This window comes from Harpia harpyja, chromosome 2 (assembly GCF_026419915.1).
Source record: "Harpia harpyja isolate bHarHar1 chromosome 2, bHarHar1 primary haplotype, whole genome shotgun sequence".
NCBI classification, from domain to species: domain Eukaryota; kingdom Metazoa; phylum Chordata; class Aves; order Accipitriformes; family Accipitridae; genus Harpia; species Harpia harpyja.
This window is the reverse complement of record NC_068941.1, coordinates 32,128,489-32,150,568: the sequence shown is the minus strand read 5'-3', so window position 1 is coordinate 32,150,568 and position 22,080 is coordinate 32,128,489. Positions and strand designations below refer to the sequence as shown.

The following is a 22,080-nucleotide window of genomic DNA, read 5'->3' as shown; positions in this document are numbered from 1 at the left end:
CCAATACCTCTAATTTGGCTTCTGAGAGGTGTTTTTTGTTTTGGGAGGGGTGTTAAGACTCTTTTAGTAATTATTGTCCTTATTATATGGAGCTCAGCAACTGATGAAATCTTGTGTAGTGAAGATTATATAGGAACATGAAATTACATGATAGCTAACAGTTGTAATTAAGGCTCAGTACATTTTTTTTTGCTTCCATTCTGCAGTTAAACAGAAAAAAATATGATGCTGAAGGTATTCTATTTTATGGTGGCTGTTAGAGAGCAATAAACCTTGCAAGTTTCATTTCATGGTGGATTCTTTTCTCATGCTGATTGTGTACCCAGGTAAGTCTATTCAGAGGAGTAATTCTTAATTTTTGTGAGTGCAAACATCTGGAGAAACAGATTCACCGAATAATATTTTGACTCCCCTAGAACTAATTTCATTGGTGATAGAGTTTAGCTTATCTGGATGATTAAATACACTGAAACAGAAAAAGAATAAATACTATTGATTGAGGGAGAGAAAACATCTATATAGTAAAAGTACAAGTTGATCTCATTTGAGCTGACTATCATGGTTACTGTTACAGAATACCTTGCACGGGAGTTTGATTTGTATAGAAATTCTGTATTTTCCTGACTGTGCAAATGGGCAATTAAATTCTAAATATATACCTCGTTCCTTGTATTTTGGAAGGAGTGATCATGTGCTTAATGTAATGCCCATGCTTAGTTGCACTACACCCATGTACTTCAGTTGACTATAATTTTAAACAGTCAGAAATATTGCTCAAAAATCCTTTATTTCAATATCTCACTGAAAGTGTGATCTGTAGGAAAAGATTTTAACAGCTTATATATGTAGTTCCTATAAGTTCATTATGTTACAACTGTTACTTACCACCCTAAACACACTGTTATGAAACTTGATAAAAATAGCAGAGAACAGTCCAGTCTTTAAAGACACTCATTGTCATGACTGTAAAGGTTTTCTGTTTATAATTTCACACAGTTACCATTTTGTATTTATTTCACAACAATGCTGATTCAAATATAAAACTTACAGACCTCACAATTCTTAGGCAAAATCTCATTAGTTAAGAAATTTTTGGCTAAAAAATACATTAAATACAATCACAAAATGTAGAATTATTTTTATATAGATTTTTATTGCTTGCTTCTTAAGTCAATATGGATAGGTTTGTATTCTTAGGCATTCTTAAATCAATATCTTCCTTACTGCACGTTTTCCATGGATATATAAGAACTGTTCATATACTTTTGGGTTTTATGTGTAAAAACTGCTACAGACACACACATTCATACAAAAAGAATAATGCACAATTTGGGGAGTCATACTGTAGAAGCCATTCAAAAATGTCAGTCCTTTTGGGAAAAAAAAATGTGGGTACAAAATTTGCTAAAGATTAAAGAAAGTTACTCTGGAAGTGTAAGTTATAGTAAGGGGGAGAGAGAGAATTGCTGCTTGTGGATTTTTTTCTTAATTTGTATTCACAGTGTTGAAATATTTATCAAGCATAAAATCTAGGTAACTCAGAAATTTTATAGCAGAGTAGCAATCTCATTGAATTTTTTTTTCATGGTGTTTCTTACTAATGCTGAAATTAAGGCATCTTAATGTTGACAGTAAAATCTTGCATATGGCATTTAAACTGAGATAATACATGTTAAATACAGATCTAAATAATTTGGTTTACTTCAATATTTTTTGTTACACATAATGAAAATTTCCCCCCATAATTATACTTCTGGACAATTATCTTCTTGTATATGATTAAAGGGTTGCTAGTTAGAGGGATTTAGATTTGTTACTTATGGTCTACATGCTTTTTCTGAATTGGTTGTCTAAATTAGATGCGTTTTATACTATCAATGGGGTGAGCCATAGCATACATAGTTCATCAATTCAGTAGAGTTAACAGTTATTTTATTGGGTTCAAAATTGTTCAGTATGCAGACTAGAGAATGTAAGGTTAATGCATAATTTTACTGCAAACATGAGGGGCTGAAGTCTTTATCACGTAAATCCATTGCACGCTTTCTAAGACAGTGCTTCAGTCTCTTTTCCCACTCCAGCAATGATTTTATTCCTGTTTCTAATCCTACACTGAACCTCTGTTGATGGCTCATCATTGATGGAATTTTTATTTTGCTTAAAATTATCATGTTGGGGGAATATTGTCAATTTACATGAGCTTACATTTTGACCTGTGGTTTGTGTCCCAGTATTATTACTTTTGCTTGAGGCATATAGTTGAGGACTAGAAAGGCCTCAGCTGTTGGGTGGAAACATTCCTATGCTAATTTGGACAAATAGCTTGTCCATCTTTCTGCTTCTCTTATTTAACTTGCAAAAAATGTGATCTATAGCACTTAAGGTTCTCAAACTTTTTTCGAATAGCACTGTATTAGAACATTAATTAAAAAAATGCAGCACTTAATCCATTTAGCCTCTGGTTGTAGACCCAGCTAGCAGTTCTGCAGGCAGGACTTGGTCATGAAGCCTTCCTTTATGTATATTATGTTGAAGCATAAATGAGGCTTTGCATAACCATCCATTGGCATATAGAGAGAGCTCACATCACAGCACAGAGTACTAAAATAATCTTTTTCTCTAAACTTAGTAGGGCAGTAAAAAATATTTTTCCCATAGTTGCTTCTGCGTTGGAGGTGTTTGCAAATTTGGAACAAAAAGCTTCCTTAGGATTTGATCCAAACAGATAACAGGTTATAAAGTTGCTTAAAAAAACAAAAACCATTTGTAACACAGTTGCCAAGTTTGAGAAAGAGCCCAGTTAAACCTATTTAAGTCCTCTCTCATATATCATTAGAGATTTCCCATTCAAAATCTCTCCATTAATGTTATTTATGGACCATTCAAAGTAATATTATTTTATGTTTGGGGGAAATAAAACTTTGGGGATTAAATATTTTACTTGTCAGTGTTCATTCCAGTAAATGTATTTTTCCCTAGCTAAATCCTAGAGTTCTTAAGATAATAGCTTGCACTTGTAAATACTTGTATTTGTGACCCTGATCTTTCTCTTCTCATCAAAAATGAAATAATTACATTTCACAAACGGGTCAGCCAGCCAACCTTTGCTACATTGTCCCACCAGTTTTATTTTGGTTTTGCTGTAACCCGAAGCTGACATTTTACAGTAAAACCAAGAACACAGCTATGAAGAATAGACTCCTGCTAGCAAGATGCTGGCTATGACTTTATGAAAGCAGAGAGAAATTTGATTCAGTTACATGCCATTCACACTTGATCAAATCCTGTTGGAGGACAGGTTCACCCATGGGTGGACTGGTAGTACTGAACACAATTTCTCCTGGTCTTCGCAGATTTTGGAGTAACAGTGGCTGGCCCAACTCCGGGAGTCATCATCCAGCTCAGTGTTTTTGTAGGGAAAATCAGTTCTTCCAGCTCCAGCCCTTTCAGTTACTGGCACCTCTGCTAAAGGTTGAGTCACAGTTTTGGTTGTGGCTTTTCATCTGTGATGTATAATGATTTTATATTTCTGTCAGAGACAGCCCACACAGAAATGTGGGCACTTGTGGTACGTGGCACATGAACAGCAAGCTTTGTGTATCTGATGTATGTAGGAGCTATTGCACATACATGAGACAGCCTTTGCAAGTGTAAATCATCCCTGCAAGGTGGTTCTAATGAGTCCAACACATCCAGCCTGGGACTGAGTATTGCATGCTGTGTGGGGTTGATTTTGGTGTAGAAGGAAGCTTAGCTCACTTGGTGTGTGCCGCACTCCTTGCACGTTGCAGGTTACCTGTGCATGAGCCACAGTGCTGGTCTGTATGCTAGCAGGAGTGATTTCTTTATGGCTGAGTCTGACAGTCAAGACCCCGTTAATCACCACTGTGCCTCCAGTTTCAAGCTTAATTTTTTGTCCATTCTGCAGTACTACAAATTTATTAAATAACACGTAATGAATGGGTCAGAAAAGCATTTCCAAGCTATGTGTGTAAGTAGAGAAAGACAGTTTCTGGCTGATACCCATGATTAATCATACAATGCAAAGAACCTATGTTCAAAACACAACAAATTGTGTGTTGCTTCATTGACGTAAAGTAGATCTGTGACAGTGCACAGTGCAGGAACAGAGAAATATAAATTCTAGATTGATTTTATATTATGCAGGTTACTGGGAGGAAAAACTGTACTTGAGCTGGATAGGGATCTTTCATCTGTTATGTTACTATATATAAGACTTTTTCTTTCCTTTGCATACTGTGAATGTATTTTGCATCATGACATAATACATTTGTGTTGCTATGGAAACATAATAATGTTATTTTCGTTGTCCTAGGAAACACAGAAACAACACCTGATAGCGGCTGTCATACCAGTTTGGATGGATGATTGTTTTCTCTTCAGTCCAGCAAAATCTTTCATTCCCTACCGTACCTGAAATAGCAGAGGTTCTTGTGATTATTACCATTATCTTTAAGTATCCATTCACACAAAATGGGACAGGAACTCCACGCATGAAAATATTCAGTCTCTGTGGTAAGGGCTTTTCAGTCGATGGCACTGGTCCAGCAAGTCACTTTTGCCCTTGCTTAACATCAAATCTGTGAGAAGTCCCACTGAAATCAATGGGACTGCTCATGTGCTTAACGTTAACTACATGCGTAAGTGCTTTGCTGGACTGATGCCGAACTAACCACTGATGGGCCCGTGGTTCAGAATGAGTGTTTGAGAACTTGAGAAAGTTTGTGGCTATTGATTTTGGTTTTAAAATGGGAGAGGATGTATTAGCTATCTGTGAGTTTCCATGTTTCCAGCAACTCAGCTGTGAAGGGAAGTTTTATCATTTGGGGGGAAAAAAAGACTTAGAGAGTAAAGTTGAGGGACAGTTGTACACAGGGGAACAGAATGCCTTATACCATGAGTATGTGTGTGTGTTTGTGGGGTTGTTGCGGTTGTTTTCTGGGTGTTTCTGCAAATGTTCATCTTTTGTCTCTTCTGCTGCTCTTCTGTGAAAAGGAAAGCAACAGGCTAAAATTATTATTAAGTTATTTTATTATCAGTGAAGCCCCGTGTGTAATTTCTAGCTTTTTGACCATGTGCGCGGTTATAGACAGAGCTTTGATTTTTGTCCCTTCTGTCTCTGTAAAATCTGTTTTCACAGAATCCTATGGCTGAATAATAATCTTTTAATGATAAAGAAACTTAGATTAATTTTATAATACTGCATGCAAATGTCAAATGTGTAAATGTAACTTCTCAGTAAAATCAGGTTCGTGCTCTGTTGCACATGGTTAGAAAAAAATTTCTTTACTTAGACCATAGGTTTGTGTCTTAGACATGCTTGCTCATATGTCCATATATACTTACTCATGTTCATTCTCTTATAACCATATTCGAATGCCTGTGGCAAAAACAAAAGCCAAGCATTTCAGCATGTAAGAATATCTTTAGTCTATATTTATATATGGACCAAAGTTCCTGGAAGAAAAAGTTGATAGGTTCAAGTCCAGTATAATGATAAATTTTGACTCCCTATAGATTGCTTAGTGCTGAAAGAAAAAATACCCTGGAATCCTGTTGACCTTTTTCCCAAAGGGCCTGACCCCATTTACTCCCAGTTACTGGCTCTATATTGTACTGTCAGTAAGAATAACTGCTCTTTATTCTGTGCAAAGCTTTGCAATTTACCCAAAGTACAATGTATGTGCGTGCAAGATAGAAGCAGGCAGGGAGGGAGAGGGAGCAAAGAGGAGCAGCTGGACTTGTACTTCAAGAAATGGTTTCTTTTTCTTTCTGGGAGCCACTTCTTCCCTTATTGTTGTTCTAGCATTCCTTTCCCCACAACCATTGCCGTTTCTTGCTTACTCTGAGATGAGCTGTATGCGAAATGGAAGACGGACTGTGCAGTAGCCCAACTGTAATTCTTGGAAAAAATGTTAAGTGTCTCTGAGGAGAAATATTTTTCATCAGAAATGATGATCGGTGGGGCCTTCATTCAGGTAAATGGGCTGACAGGAAAGAAAGAAGAAAATGGAGAAAACAGTTAATAAAACCTGTAATTCTTACATATTTTATCTGGTGGAGGAAGGGCATAGTTGTCTAATTCTTCATCGATGGCTTGGGTGTGGTGGACGTTTCTGGCCTCGTTCTCGGTGGATGCGGCGTTGGGTGTCAATAGCACGCAGAGCAGCACATCTGCATTTTCTGGCCTGGGATAGTTTATTTCATTACTACATCCGTTTGGGGAGAGTAGAGAGGGAGTGAATCTGCTCCTTAGGGGAGGAAATCCAATGAAACGCTTGTGCCAGAGTTGTTCTGTGCTCAGTGCACAAGCTACGTAACGCTTGAACCTTATAAAGGAGAGCTGACTGCAGTCCTCTTCCATATTAAATTAATTTATGTAGGTTTCTTCATTAATACATTTTAATTTTATGGCATGAGGGTGAGAAAGTAACCTTCAGAGGAAGAGCACAGGCATTCAGTAAAACCCAAGGATCTGTGCGATGATCTGCTACCTCTGCGGCTGTGCAAAGGGCATTCCAAGGACGCAGCGGAGGGGCTGCTGAGCCTTGGTGCTGGTGCTTCCTGCAGAGTGGGGGGACCTGCCAGGGGATGATTCAGACCACCTGAATTAAGGGCTTAGCTTCCTGCAGGGCTGTCAGGAGCCCAGCTTCCTAATGTAAATGCTTGGTTTAGATGCTTTGTAGGAAGCATGGATTCCTCTAATATTTCCGAGCTGAAGGTTTTTGTCTGAAACTGGTGGATCTACACATCGTAAATCAGCGTAGCTCAGTATCAGGGTGATTCTGGGTGACACTCCCTAGTGTGGACCGAGCGGTTTACCACCACGGCTAAATTTATTTTTGGGCTTATGACGCATAGACGTAAGCAGAAATCCTGACAGAGCTGAAGCTAGAGGCAAAATTATTGAGCTTCAGTCTATGCCTCAGTTACACAGAGATGAATTTAATCTCCTGTTGACTTCAAGGCTCTTGGGGCGTGCATCCCTAGAGAGTATTTACTTGCTCTTTCCCGCTGACTGTCAGTAAATTCTTTCTGATTTGTTTTCTCTCTTTCATAGCTTAACATCTTTACTGTGCATCTATATCATACTTAAGTGCATGCTGGTATGTTCTTTGGCTTCATGAAAAGGTGTACTTCCTTTGTGGATATTTATTTGTCTTAAAGTAGTGAAAATGAACAGTGCCTTTTGGGTAACTGATTTTAACCCAACTGTAACCTTACTCCCTTGCAAGATTTCTCTCATCTCTGTTTCTTTCCACACTGCCAAGCAGTGCGTCCAGTAGAAGTGGACTTGTAGAACAAAACAGTGCTGAGGATCTGATGGCCACATTTTAGGGGGCACAGAGTTACTCTGGATAAGCTCTAATTTGCTCCTGTAGACAGACAGCCTATTAGCTGTTGGAGTACATCTGCCACCTTAGTCTCATCCAAAAGCAGTTGAGGTTGTTCTCAGATGCGAACTGAAGCATGGGTAAGTGCTTCAAAAGCCCACTCCTGAGCCAGACCATGTAATGTATGTATGTACGAGGACTATGCAGACACACCCCTTTTTGCCTTTCTGGTAGGAATTCTTTACTTCTGTCCTATCTTCCTCCCCCCCCCCCATGAAATTACTGTCATCTTATTCTCCCCTCATAGTTTTCTCTTTGATCTGTGGTATCTTCTCTTTCCTGCTCTGCATAATTCCTTCACTGGTCTTTCCCCAACCCATTTGGGTAAGACCCTTATCCTTTATCATAAAGCAAACAAGGAGGCATTTGATTGTAACATATGGCAGAAGATACATGATCTGTTACATTATTGTTGATCATGCAAACAAATATTTCTAGTTTGTAATTTGGTCTTCTCAATTATGTTTATTAGAAAAGCATCTGTTTCCATTTTCACATGTTCACTGATTATTTTTTTTTAGATGAAGATCACCATTAATGTGTACCAGAACTTGATTAGGTATTATATTGATGAAATACAACCAATTTACATGCACTTAAGTCTCATGGGCACTTGTTGAGGGCCAGGTTTTGTTATTATGATAAAGAAGGTGGATAGGTTTGCTAGGTAAACAGATATGAATACAAGAGACCCTAAAACTTTGTTGGATATTTATTAAAATTTATGTAGTTTGAATAGTCTATAGTTTAACACCATTTATTAAACTATAGTATATTTTATGTAATTTATATAGTCTAAATGTGAGCACAATACAGAGCATAAAGCAGATCTGCAAGAAAATTTAATGGTGGTAAGCAAAGGGACAAGTTAAAATGAAGGAAAACATTATGATTGGCACATATAAAAGTGAAGCGATATGATCAATGATCAGAGAATATGAAGGACACCTTAGGAAAGAGCTGTTGTCAAAAGAAAATTTAAGCAAACCAACAGACCTCAGTGTCTCGAGCCTGAGACTGACAGGAGAGCTGCAGATTGTCTTCAAGTTTTCTCTGTCTTCTTCAAGTTCATGTTGTCTCCTGTCCTACCCACAAATTGGGAGTTAGTAAATGAAGTGTTATCTCACCCAAGGGAGAAGCAACCTGACATTATCTAAAATGAAGAAGAGGGGAGCCTGAATGAATTAATAGTGATGAGCTGAAGGCACGGTACTTGCAGATGAGTTTAGCAGTTGGGCTACTTAGCAGCGTAGATGTGTATTTATAGCAATGCAGCTAGAGGCATGATCACCTGGGGATTTAATGGGTTTTTACTCATAGAAGCTTTCACTGACAATAGGTTGGTCTGGATCAAGTATTTGTCTTGCAGGTAATACAGACTGTCACAGGTAACTCATTAGAGTGACAAAGACTAGGCTTGCTAATTGGAGAGAAAGTTCAGAATATGGCGAAGTGTGTGCCATGCTCCCATCTCAGCGTACCCATCTTCAAGTTTTGCAGTACCTCACTATGCTCCACCTAATAGCCAGGAAGCAGCTATTAGCTTATCATTATAATAAAAATTAATATGGGATGAGAATAAACAATACACTGTGGGACTCATTATTTGTCTTCCAGATGCAGGGGGTGAAGAAAATATGGGAGTTACTGTTTGCCTTACAATACTTGTATTCTGATGGCCACAGTCCAGGCCCTGACTAATGGTTTTGAAATGCTGAGGGCAGAAGTTAAACAGACATCTAGATCCCAGACCCCACTAGGGAACCTCTGATTAGCACATGGAGGGCGAAAAGCAAGGGAAGCGCTGAAACTTGAAACCTGGCCAAGAGCATAAAACCCACAGGGTTTGTGGCTATTGCAGGTAATAACAAAGGGACGGTGTCCATAGGACGGTGAAAGAGACGGTTCAGGGAAGGGCAAGTCAAGAAACCAGAAGGCTGAGGAGCCAGATGGATGTGTCTGGCATGAGAGGGTTTGCTGCATATTTCAGTCATGGCTTAGGGACGGCATGGTGACTGAGTAATGGATCTGCACTGAGACTTGCCGATACAGGCGCCTCGGTCATTGCTGCATAGGACCGTGCAGAAGAATGATGGTCGGTGCAAACAGAAGCCCTGGAAAGCCATAAGTGCCTGGGTAAGAACATTACAAAACCTGGCAAACACTATTGGGAGTTTGTTTTATAGCTTTGTTGAAGGAAGTTTCCCAGGTTTCCAGAATGCTGTGCTCTTCTCATACTGTCTATCATTATGCATCTTTCTTTTTTTAACTTATAAACTGAACATAAACCAGAGATTTCTTCAACAGTCTGGCAAATTCTGGTGACTTTGGGGCAAAAGCTCTGTAGCATTCTAGTGATCTTTGACTTTACCCCACTTATCTTAAAAAGTAGGTTATTTTTAAGTTTCTGTAGTGGAAGTATATGCCGATAAGCATGCCCCTGGCACAGCTGAGATCATCTGAGGTGTTGCTGTAATTACGTTAGAAAGATTATCTGGATTTGGTGTAATTATTCAGTTTAAAAACACCGTAGAGCAGCAACATGCAGGAGTTTTGGACAAATGGAAGTCTGGCTTGTATTCTACATTTTAGGTTTGTAAGAAACCAAGTATTGTAGCTGTACTATCTGAGTAGTAAGGAGAAATTCAAAGAGAACAGGTAGTAAACATCAGAAATGGAAGCATCTTATTAGGCCATGAGTGAAGAATTATAGCCTGTGCTGGGAATATAGACAGCTCTCCCGTTTAAGTCAAATGACTAATGGTATGAATTTTCTACATGGTGAGACCATGATACTTTCTGTCAGAGTTCAGCTTGAGAAAAATCTCTCATCAGTGTCGAAAGTCCTGGAGAAGAAGTTTCCTTGCTTTTCTTCTTGCAGGTTTTGCTGATTGTGTTATTTATGAGACCCACCAAAGCCAGGCACAGTTTGCTGGACACTGTGCAAATGGTAGGGTAAGAGACAATCTCCCTGCCTTGAAGAGATAGTATATAAATAGAAAAAAATGGAAGGGAAGGGAGAGGGGTGGTACATAGCTATCAATGTTGTGATGATAAATGACATGTTAATTCTCCCTTTTTGGCAAAGGAACGTTATTCAGGGATTAGAAAGACAAGGAAAAGGGGAGATTTGTGGGAAACAATAGGGGAGGAGAGGAAGATAAGAATGGCAGCTGTAGAGCACAACAGAGGTGAAGGGACTGAGACAAGAGTGGAACAAGCTGGGATCAAGCAGCCAGTTGTCAAGGGCAGTTTAAGTCCAGCCAGGATCAAGAAAATATTTTCAGTATCAGTAGTCCCTGCTTTAACTTTTTCTACAACTACAGAGGCTCTGCTGGCTTCAGTGCTTGGTCGTTGCCTCCTTGCAGGTTTTTTTGCAAAGGTCGCATGGCTTGAGTCAGAGATCACCTCTGTGGGACACATGTTGCCTTTGACAGTGGGTTGTTGAAGCCCCTGGCATGGCACGCTGCAGGGCAGGGGAATGGGCTGCGGCAGCCGGGACTCCCACCCTCCCCTTTCCTCCAGGCTGAGCCCTTGAGATCTGCTCTCCCAGCTTGAGTGAGAAAGCTCAAGGCTTTTAAGTGTACAGAGCATGTCTTGCACTTGAGTAAAAAGTGAGGCGTGGTATGCAGGATTTATAAGTGTTACAAAAGTAAATGGACTCTGTTTATATTCAGTTTATTAGAAGTTTATCGATAGGATTTAAATTCAAATTGCAATTCTGAAAGTATGTCTGCTAACGATATGACAGATGCAAGTGTCACAACAGCAATGTAACAATTACAGCAGTCAGAAGAAGACTTTATTTACTGAAAATTGTTGAAAAGTTCAACTTAAAAGCCAGGAAAATTGCTAAAAAGTCAGCGTCTCTGAAAATCTCACTTGATTTGTCCTCATTAGACATCTCAGTCAAATGACAAATCAAAAGTGCCCCCCATTTCAGGACTGGAAGCTTAGAGCTTCTGAATACATATTCCTAAATCAAGTATTTTGTCTCTGCCAAGCACTTATCATGTAGAAACGAATACTGGGAAGTTTGTTTATTTTCCTGGAATTGTAAATTCAGTTGAATCATTATAGCCATTTTAATGTGGTCTCATTCAGAGGTAAGATTAGTTCAGCTTACTGCACATACAGGAAAAAATACAGTAGAAATCTAGCCCTTGATATTTGATATGTAAGGTTAAATTAATTTAAATGCTTGAGATTATTTAAGTTCAAAACATGGATATTAGATTGTTGGATCTGTATTTTTAGATTCTGGTTAAGAACATGCCTTGCTTGAGAACAGCTAAGTAGTGTAAAGATCTTTCTTCATCCTGTGTATTGTCTAGTATATTCCAAAAATTTTTTTATATATAATGTTAAAGTGGCTGTCTTTCCCTTCACCAACCAAAACCAATTCCAAAATATTGTTTCACAATTTGTCAATTGTTTCACAAAATTACGGATTTTTGAAACTCATCCTTGGTTTTCCTAGCTCAGACATTTTTGAAAAACAAAAGGGGGCTCCGAGGGACAAAACTAATACAAGTAGAACTATGCTTTTTTGTTAGAAATATGATGTCAATGTTTGAAAATTTTCAAAGCAGTTGAGAATTGTTTAAATTATATAGAACATGGTCCTTAAGACCTTTTTTTTTTTTTTTTGTGGGAAATAGGCTTGTTAACAGAAGCAAATAAAAAAGGGAAAGTGGTTTTTAGGTTTTTCAGTGGAAAGGGTGATATAAACAGATGTATGATGGTACAGCTGATTAAAAAAACATGCAAAAATGCTACTTAAGATATGATATTTTTATCTTGAGAACTGGGTGAATTACCTCAGGATTTGGAACGAACTGTAGATTTTGTCCCTCTGTATATTTCTAGTGCTTTTAGGTTTGTTTTGAAGACAGTGAAGGTAATAGATACACAGCTTGGCTGCAAAGAGTAAGGGATGCTTCCAGATAAAATCTGTTATGAGTCATGAACCTCACATTCCTCTGATACAAAGACTTCTGCTAAAGCGCCCTTAAAAAGGGAAAGTTTTGTAAACTCAAGAATAGGTAAGGATAATATGTAAAAGCTCAGTCTCCTATTATCACCCAAGCATAGGCTGGGTCCAGCGTTTGTCCTGGAGCTCCAGACTCGGTCAGTAAATAACAGTAAACAAAAGCTGGTGAGCAGATGCAGTCTGACTTCCTAGAAAATACCTGAAAGGCCGTTCCACTCCAGCATCGACCTTCCCAGTTCGTGAGTCTAAAGAACTCTTCCCACTGCAAAATCAACCAAACAGTAGAGAAAAACTGTCCTGAGGCAAAGCAACTTTCCAAAAACTAAAACCAAAGCAATTGCAAGGAAAAAGATCCAAGAAACTTACCCTGAGCAGAAATCTTGTCCCTTCAGGGGAAGGAGTGATGCGACAGTTTGGTGAGACTTCTGTGGGTTTAATGGTTTGGTATTGGCTAGTAAAGGAAAGACCAATAGTGTTGGGAAGGGAGGGAAGAAGGAGGGAAGTCCTTCTACTTAGGAAAAAAAAAAAAGCATGAGAGTCATATACAAAAGATGTTTCTGTGTTCAACTTGCCTTTTTGAAGGCTGGCATCATTTTATGGTCAAAAGCCATACAGTGTTCACTTAATTTATGGGCGACAAGTATTGGTTTCCTTTAGATCTCATTATATTTCCTATAATGTAATGAGTTCCTGTATTACAGAGCTTATTTTGACTAATTTCCTTTTCCTGAGTTGGTAGATGAATGGCTCTTAATAACCACACAAATCAGCCTGGCGTGCAGGGCTCCAAATAAGTGTCACGGCATTGGTCAACGGGGCCCGATGTGCCCAACATCCATGGGCTCGTGCAGATTCACACCCGTATGGGTCTGTCAGTGTCAGAGTTGTTCTTTTGTCTGAGCAGGGAGACACAGGTCCATAAACTCTTCTACATGCGGCAGGCACTTGCTCTTCTCCCCTCGCCAGGAGAAGTGAACAGCTCTACTGGACTGTACAGCTCAGCTTGTCCATCATGTCTACTTGAGGGCTGCCTTGTGTTGGCTATGAACGCAATCACTCCGCCTTTGCATGTGGGACGCACTCTGCTCCTGATCAGGGTTTTTAATAAACCCACAGGTGTGCATGGCTTCTTCCTTTCCCGAGGAGACCCCTCCTCATGGGCTGTGTGGTGGCTGGGCTGCGTCACCTTACTCAGCATGGTGCGGCTCGAGCTGATGTCTGTGACCCAACTCACGTGGCCACGCCAGCGCACGAGCAGTTCCTTGGAGAGGCACCTGTCAGGAGGAAGGAAAGAATGCGCCTCTCCAGCTTATTTCCACCTTGGGCCTCATTATAACAAAACAAGGATTGCCGGTTGGACCAGAGTTGAGCCAAGCTGGGATCTCTGCTTCTCTGGGAGTAGGTCCAAGACCACCAACCACTGTGTGTGCAGAGCATTTTACCATCACATCATCAGGACAAGCTGAAGTCCCCTTGGTCATGGCTGGACTTGGACCAGGGTGCTTCAGGTGAAAGGTCATGGGTTTTAAAATTGGCTTGACAAAGTGTCCTGTTCTTCCCCCCTTCCTAATTAATGGTCCTGTCTAGACCCTTCTCTCAATCAACTCTACCTCCGTAGCTGGCCAAAGCCGACACCTGTCCTCACTCCCTCTAGCAGGCTGTTTTTAATTCACAGCCCTGAAGTCTCCTTTCCATCAGTCCAGGGTTATGTTGCTGCACTTTCCAGGCAATAGATAAAAAAATAAGATTGACAAATGAGTTTAGCATATGACTGTCATGCATCATTTATTAAAAAAAAAAAGACTAACTGGAAGGTCCATCTGCTGCTTGTTTGCTTGCCCATCTGGGAAATGGAATTTAAATTACGGTATTGCTTTCAGAGCAGTTTGTAATCCCAGTATAGCAAAGTCATACGTTTTTCATGGGATGGGAACAGCAGATAATAAGAGTTTCTGCAGTTAGCATGATATCAAGTGTGAAGGCAAGATATGCTTTAAAGTATTGTTGTCGTAGATGGAAACACACAGCCACAGAAACAGCAGTTCTGGGAGAAGACACTGAAGCACTGCCATCAGCTTGCTTGCATTTGCAGGGTGTGTATCTTCACAGATACCCACAGCTTGATTCACATTCTCACTGAAAAGATGGAATAACTTCCCAGAGCCTGTAACAGGCTCACCTTTATGCAGAGTATGAGGTTTTTCACTCTTGGTTTAGTACGGTATTTTTCTAGCATCTTTTTGATTTGCAAACTCCTACTTTTTTTCCAACTTACTGACAACAGGCATGCTTTCTAGCTTAAGCTCTCTGAACTTGGGGGTTTCATGGACCTCAAGGTGAAAATTGTTGTAGTGTGAGGCAGGACGGTGCTGTGTTTTTGTTTTGCTTTAGGAATTGTTAACAGAATAATCCCATCTGATGTTTGTGTCTCCAATTATATATGGTAGTAAAAATAGCAAAGATAATAGACCTGCAACTGTGAACTAGGATGCTCTTGTGCTAAGTGCTGTACGAATACAGAACAAAAAGTCAGTCTCAGCACCAAAGAGTTTAGACTTCAAGTACAGAAAGATGGTTGCAGACTGTGGGAGGGGAATGGGTGAAACAAACCAGTAGGGCCATGCTGGTGGTTCAGCTGCTGTCAAAGATCCTTGTGGGGGTCCTGGTTGTTTACAGGGAGTCTCTTCCAGAAACAAAGGGTTAATGAGAGTGAAAACTCTGGTTGAAATTTAATGAGCAGTCAATGAGGGGAGCATCATCAGGCAGGGCACCAGAGCCAGAAGGAGGGAGAGGTGCTCAGGAGGGCACAAGAGGCGTCCCTCGAGGGACAGGGCAGCTCTGTACTCTGTTAGAGGTTTGAAGGACAGAGAACAAGAACCAGGCACAATGAGAGGCAGTTTGTGAAGTGTTGATTAGAGGGGTACAAAAAGTGCACCATGCTAGGGTTAGCTATGGGAAGCTTAAATTATGGATAGTGATAGATCTTCAAATATTGATCTTAGGCAATATTTGACCCACCCTTCTCTTCCTGCTGTCTGTACACTGCTTAAACCCCTCCCTTCTGTGCACCAAGGGTACAATTCATCTTCTCTGTCCTTACCCATCTGAAAGCTATAGGTCTGGTATGAACTCAGTGTCGAAGCACTACCTTTACTCAGTGAAGAAACAGAGGCAAGCAGTGGACAGTCATCTACAGAAGCAGGGTCTAACATGGGGCTGGTGAATTATTTTCTTGGGGTCTCCTGTCTGTATGACTAATCCTGTCATGACACCTAACCTTCAGACAGTTAAAATTAGCTGAAAGGAATCCTGCGCCAGGTTTCCTCTTTGACTAAATCCCTTGTTAAATACCTATATGTTTTTGAAGCATTAAAAATAATGACTTTAAAAATGTGGTAAACTTCAAGTTCCCAGGGATACGCAAAACTACTGTTTCTAGAGATAATTTTCTGTATTTTCTGACCCTTGTATCAAACAGAAGAAGGAAAGTTACAATCCATTTCCCATTGCTAATGTTACCCTCCAAAGAACTGGAAACCATTTCTGTGATGGGAGCTTAGACAGGAAGGGCTGAAGTCGACAGTTCTTCCTATGAACTGAGGGAATTTTCTAAATATCAGTGTTGCAGTATTATTTTTCGCAAAACAGATGCAGCACTGATAATGAACGCTATGTTAGTATAAAATATATTTTTTATCTACAGCTGACCAAACATAAAAATCCATGATCAAAAATGTTTCATACCACCAAATGGAAGCAGTGAAAGAAAATAATAATAAAAAAATCTTTTCCACAACTTTTCCCACCAGCTCTAGTTCTGATGAGCTTTAAACTACAGCATTTATTTGAGTGTCTTCACAGGTACTAATTTACATGTCAGCAAAGCTGATATGAGCATTTAACTGCTGATCACTTTAGCAGTTACTGTGCTTGTCCCAAAATCCCAGTCTTGCCAGTTTCCCTAGATGCGAAAGCCTCAGATGTCCCCAGTATAGCTGTCAAAACCCTCCTGCTATTCTATAATGCTAACATGCTTTCAGCAAAAAGGACCATGATACAAAGGCTGGTAAGGAGATTGAAATGAGTGGCTTTCAGTGTAGAAGTAGCTTGATGGGGAGAAAATAGTAGGTACTAGATGTCTCCTTCATCCGGCAGGAAAAAAAAAAAAATCCAAATAAAACCAAATGGGGATAAGCCAGGTGTATTTAAATATGGAGCAAGCTACCTCCTCTCTTGGTGACTTCAAATCGAGATGACTTTGAGGGAAGTATTATTTGACGTTGTGTGCAAGTTGTGCTTTAGGAAAGTGTTTGTGTTTAAAAGGGCTAAGTGGGTAAAATACAGTAGCTTACTATGCACAGGAGTATTATGATGACCTACTGTTTCTTTCTGACATGAAGAATTTTAAATTCTTGCATCAGGTTACCTTCTCTCAACCTCTCATTGCTTTATAGCACTTCATCATCATCTTCAAAGTAATTTTCTTTCTAAAATAGTCAATAAACCCTCAACCCCTGAACCAATCCTCCTTATTCTCCTCTGTGAATCTTCTCCTGCAACTGTTTTCCATTCCCGTGATGATGTTACTGCTGATCTCTAAAGTCTTTTCAGTTCTGCACTGAGTGTTTTCTGATTTTGCTTTTATTTTTCTGGAAAGGTGACCTGTGCCACATGGTGACACAAGGACATTTGATAACATTACTGAAGTGCTGCACCTCAGCTGCTGCTGCTGACTTCTGTAGGACTTTCTGCCTACTGGACCATTGGTAAATCAGCCTCTATATACTCAGATGTTTACATTTCAGAGACGTATTTTGGGAAATACTTAGACTGTACTGAAAGAAACAGAAATTTTAACATTTATTTCAAGCTGTTGCAAAGTTTGTCTCACGTTTCCTTGACAGTTTGTCTACTCGATTTGTTAGTGCTTAGTAGATATTAGAAACAACCATTCAGTTCTACTTTCTTCTACATTTCATGCAATTATTTTAATTTAAATTCTGCAATTGGGCAGTTAGAAGTGGAATATTCCTGAAACAGTCTGAAAATTCTAGCTGTCTATTTTTGTTGAAAGGCAGAAATGAGAATTAATAACCAAAAATAAAATTAGATTTGAACTCTTGGATGAAAACTAATTTCCTGTGTTGTTTCTAGAACACATAAAATTACTCTGATAACACAGCTGAGGAGTTCATTAAATACCTGTTTGGTCATGTACAAATGAGCCTCTTTGTTCAGATGGGGAAGACTGACAAGGAAGTTGACCCAGATGGGGAAGACACTAGCGAAGTTGACCGTTATTAAAGGTAAGATGCAACTTTAGTAATCCCATTTTTTTGTTAAAACATTTGCATGCAAAGCAAGATTTCTTCATATGAGTGTCTTCCTGTTTGCTTATTTAGAGAGGCTGTGTCACCAATGGTGATAACGACTGTCAATACATAAATTATATGGCCAGATGGTGGGAATTGCCTGTTTATAACCAATTGTTTTCAATCAGTAATTATCACAACACATCCAGGGTGAAATCCTATTGCTGTAAATGCTGAAAAGTATATAGCAGTGCAATGTGTACCCTGATGACAATATTATAGTCTTGGTGTCATTCAAGCATTCAGGTGAGTTATACTAAAGCACTAATGTATGTTTAGTTTGAACCACTAAGGTAGTCCCTGTACAATATGAGTGCTAAATGATTGCACTCTGTCATGGGTGACACTTAGTCTTCAGCATTAAACTTTAGAGGGAAAACTTCACTTGATTTCTTCTGCTTTTTGAAGATGTACTTACTCTGTGCATTGCACAATATGGTACATAATTGCAATTGTATAACCATACAATTCTACAAGACCTTTTAATAAGTGAATCTCAAAATGTTTGAAAGTTGGTACTTGAATAAACATAACTCTGAATTCTGCTTCAAAGCTTCCGAACCTTTTGCATATATGTTTTGAGCCGCAAATCTCATGAAAACAGTCTCTGCAGTGGGAATTAATATTGTAAGATTCTGTTTCTTGTCAGGCTGGAGGTACTATGAGAATTGTATTTTGGCATTTCCACAGCTGACTATGCCAGAACTAAAAATCCAGAGGTGCAGAGAAATGAAAATTAATCTGATAAATTCATAGGTTTTGATACATTTTCAGTATCACTGGATGCCGTGGTAGCAGAGGGAAGGCCTCTTGCTTCACAGTTATTTACAGTCATCCTGATGAATTTCTAATGGAGATCATTTATGACTTGCAGACTGTTCCTCCCATAAACATTGATCTCCGCACAGGTTAGAAGGAAGCTCCAAGATAGCACTAGCTTTCTAGTAATTAAGTTTTAATAACTTAATCCAGTAATTCCCCAAACTTACCACAACATTGCCGGTTAACAGTATGCTGCATTGGGAAAGGCAGCATCACCCTCTTCTGTACTTAGCTCAATAGAAGACTTACTTAAATATTATTTGAAACAGGAAAGTTAACTGTTCTTTGAGAGCACATACATGAGGATTTTCTTTTATCATCTATTGTTCTAAAAAAGCATTGCTACAATATCCATAACTGCTCAGATAGCGAGACAAAGACATTGCCCAAATAATTTTGAGGTGCATTTTTCTAAAGCTTTAAGTGGTCATTGGATTCATTAATGTAATGCATTCAAAATTTCTGGCAAATTTCTTCCAGAACCATTTCATTCATTACTTTGTATCTACGTACCTTGAGGGCTCCATTAAAAATTACTGTCATTCGTTAATGAAAGAAACAATATCTGTGAGCCCTACACTTACAGTTGTACTGAATTATTGAATGTTTGATGAACAGTAGATTTTTAAAAAAAGTTTGCAAGCCTATTGAGTGAATATTGATGAATAACATACTCTCAGAAATAAAGAAAAGCTTATAAGGAATAGAAAACAAGAATATGCATGCCATAGCAGCCACACAGGTATACATTTCTGATTTGTTGACTACTCTTTGGCAACTTTGATAATAGTAGTGGAGAATTACAGTATGAGTTTTGCCAAGGACTCAAAGACTAAAAGAATTGTGTCAGAAAATCTTTTTGTATTAATTATGTATTTTTCCTCCTCTTTTCTAAATAGTTTTTTCCTAAAAAGAAAAAAAACCCCTGTGCTTAAAACGTTAATTTCCTGTAAAAGATTATTTCCTCTGCTTCAGGAAGTTGGCATGCAGCAGACCACTTCTAAATCAAGCTGCAAGCCGGTACTGTAAAAAACAAAGAGTTTATTGGTACCAGACATTTGTAAATAAGTAAGTAATTGACACTCATGCTATAACAATAAGTAATTCCAAAAAAAACAGGGAGCTGCCAGAATAAACAAGTCTGCAATGAGCTCCATCCAATGCTGTATATCCATCAGGGTCAGTCCCATCAGTGGTGGTCAAAATAATAGCTCTGGGACCATCTGGAGTTCTGCAACGCAGCAGCCGTCTCCTGCTTTTGTCTCTTCCTTCCTTCTCCGCAGTCTTCCAGTGGGATCCCTAGGCACAGGCAGGCTGCGAGCTATAGCAATGTTGTCTGAACGATGTGTCTGAGGGTTGGTGACAAATCTAAAGCCTCTGGAATTACGGGGATTTGGATACACAGAGGACCAAGGTGAGAGGCATGCTACTGCCAGGGGGACGTATGCTCAACACTTCAGTTTTGAGGGACCAGAATGACTCAATCAATCAGGCCTCCCTGCTTTGGGTCAGTGCTGTGGGGACGCAGCTCAGGAACAGACGGAGCACGTTTGTCCTTCCTCTGTTCTTGGTAATTGGGTGGGGTGTGATGAACATTCATGCGTTTTGTGATAGCATCTAATTAAATTTTGAGATAGATTTTCCCCTATCCTGCCATTTCAAGCTTCTGGACTGGCTCTCTCCAGTCCACCCTCCCCACTCCCACCACTGCCATTTGCTTTGCTTTCTCCTTACATCCTGCACTGCTACCTTAAGCAGGTCTGTATAAAGCTGGCAGAGCAGTAAGGTAAGAGGGGGGGCTGCAGCAGACATTTGCCACATTTCAGCAACTGACAACAGTCATATAAAGTTGAAGGCAAAACATAAGGTAAGAATGGGTGTAGGGTCTGTGTTGAACTGTAAGCACTCTTTGGTAGCAGTGGGCATGTTAAAAACTGTATTAGATAATAAGATACTTGAGCAGAAAGTTTCTGTTCATCTCAGTGAAATGTTATGATTTAGATGATGAGGGAGCGCAGACCTCTAGACTAACTCTGTTCCTTCACTCCTGCCTAATGCAGCATCAGAAAGATGCTATTCATCAGACTGGTGAGCCAGGTAAGAAAGCATAACTTTATTATTAGTGTGATTTAAAACAAAATTAATGATGGCTTTGTGTGGAGTAAAACTGTGCCTAGTGTGGAAAAAAAACCTCCATTGCCTTTGTCAGGGACTACGGGTGAGGTTTTTTTGGGTGGGGGGTGGAGGTGGGGGGGTTGTCTGTGTCTATCTCCCTTCCCCATGGACAGTTATTTTCAGAACACTCCACTGACAATCCAAAGAAAGAGCTAGGTTTCTTTATTTTTTGTAAATGTGATCTTGTTATCGACATAACTCTCTTAGTAATTAAGTTTTTGAAAGTTAGAGGATAGATCTCAAGACTCCTAAAAGCCTTGGCTTAGAGTATCTGCTATATGAGTTTCTGCTGGCTTTGACTTTCAGGATATCTTTTTTTTTAAATGATTTTCCTAGAAGGAAAGGAAACTGGAAGGGATGAAAAACTACAAATTTTCTTTGATAGTATTTACCTTTCCTATTGAGGGTGATGATGCAGGGCTTTGAAGTGAAAGCAGAGAGGGATGGTGGGTTGGTGACAAGGAACAGTTTAGGAATGTCTCTTCTCAGCCTCTGCCCAAGACAGTTTGTGGTGTTTGGTGAGGGTTTTTTTGCTGTTGTTGAGGCAACAAGCAGGAAAGTCAGAATATGCAGAAGACGGCTTGAATTCCGGTGAATTGTGGTTTAGGTGTCAGGTGCTGGATATATGTTGTTGAAAGTATTGTTATACAAGTAAGTGCATAAATCTATTTTAACTGCTTTCTTTAAAAAATGTTTAAAATCATAAATACTATAGGTCGCAAACAACATAAGACAAGTAGTACAGTAATAGATATGCACCCACATTTATACTGTAAATCAAATATACGCTGTTATAGAGTAGAAACCCATTATTTTTAGGAAAGTTAAGTATTTCCGAAGAGATGTTGCACTGCTGAGGCAATTCTAGGCTAATAGGAAGAGTATTTGAATTGTTCAGCAATACTCTCTTCAGTACTTATGTCATGACAGCAGATTTCTGAAATGTTACTGAGCCAAAGTCACTCTTAATTCCCTTGATGAGTGACACACTGAGTGAGAGCCATTATCCCAAATTTAGCTGTTCTTTTATTCTCAAATTTATGTATATTTCCCCAAAATATTAACTGAATGGCTTCTAAACAATGAAACTTCAGTCTTGTGAAACTGCTTGCATGCTAGCTGCTCAGTATTTGTGGTGTGCAATGAACAGCCTGTGCCTATTGTTTTTGTTCCCAGATTAAATCTCTGAAGGCTTTGGCAGCCTCAAGCTCTGCTGAAGTCATTGGGCTCTGAAGATGCTCACAACTTTATTTATTATGTTGCTGTTAAAAGTGTTAAAACTTTCAAAGGCCTACCCTGTTAA

At 39.3% G+C, this 22,080-nt stretch overlaps 1 protein-coding gene and 1 long non-coding RNA gene across 2 annotated transcripts in view; one reads left to right on the top strand and one right to left on the bottom strand.

Moving 5' to 3' along the window:
• Positions 1–206: 206 nt before the first annotated feature.
• On the top strand, positions 207–22,074 carry LOC128135859 (uncharacterized). The gene is made up of 6 exons (XR_008233227.1): positions 207–326; positions 17,066–17,174; positions 17,563–17,714; positions 19,886–20,016; positions 20,663–20,699; positions 21,954–22,074. It is a non-coding gene; the product is annotated as an uncharacterized LOC128135859 (long non-coding RNA).
• The window catches only part of DKK2 (dickkopf WNT signaling pathway inhibitor 2), a 46,550-nt gene continuing 45,995 nt past the window's right edge, over positions 21,526–22,080 (bottom strand). The window contains exon 5 of the mRNA XM_052774946.1: positions 21,526–22,073. The gene's annotated coding sequence lies outside the window, so the exon portion shown is untranslated. The remainder of the gene's footprint in view (positions 22,074–22,080) is intronic.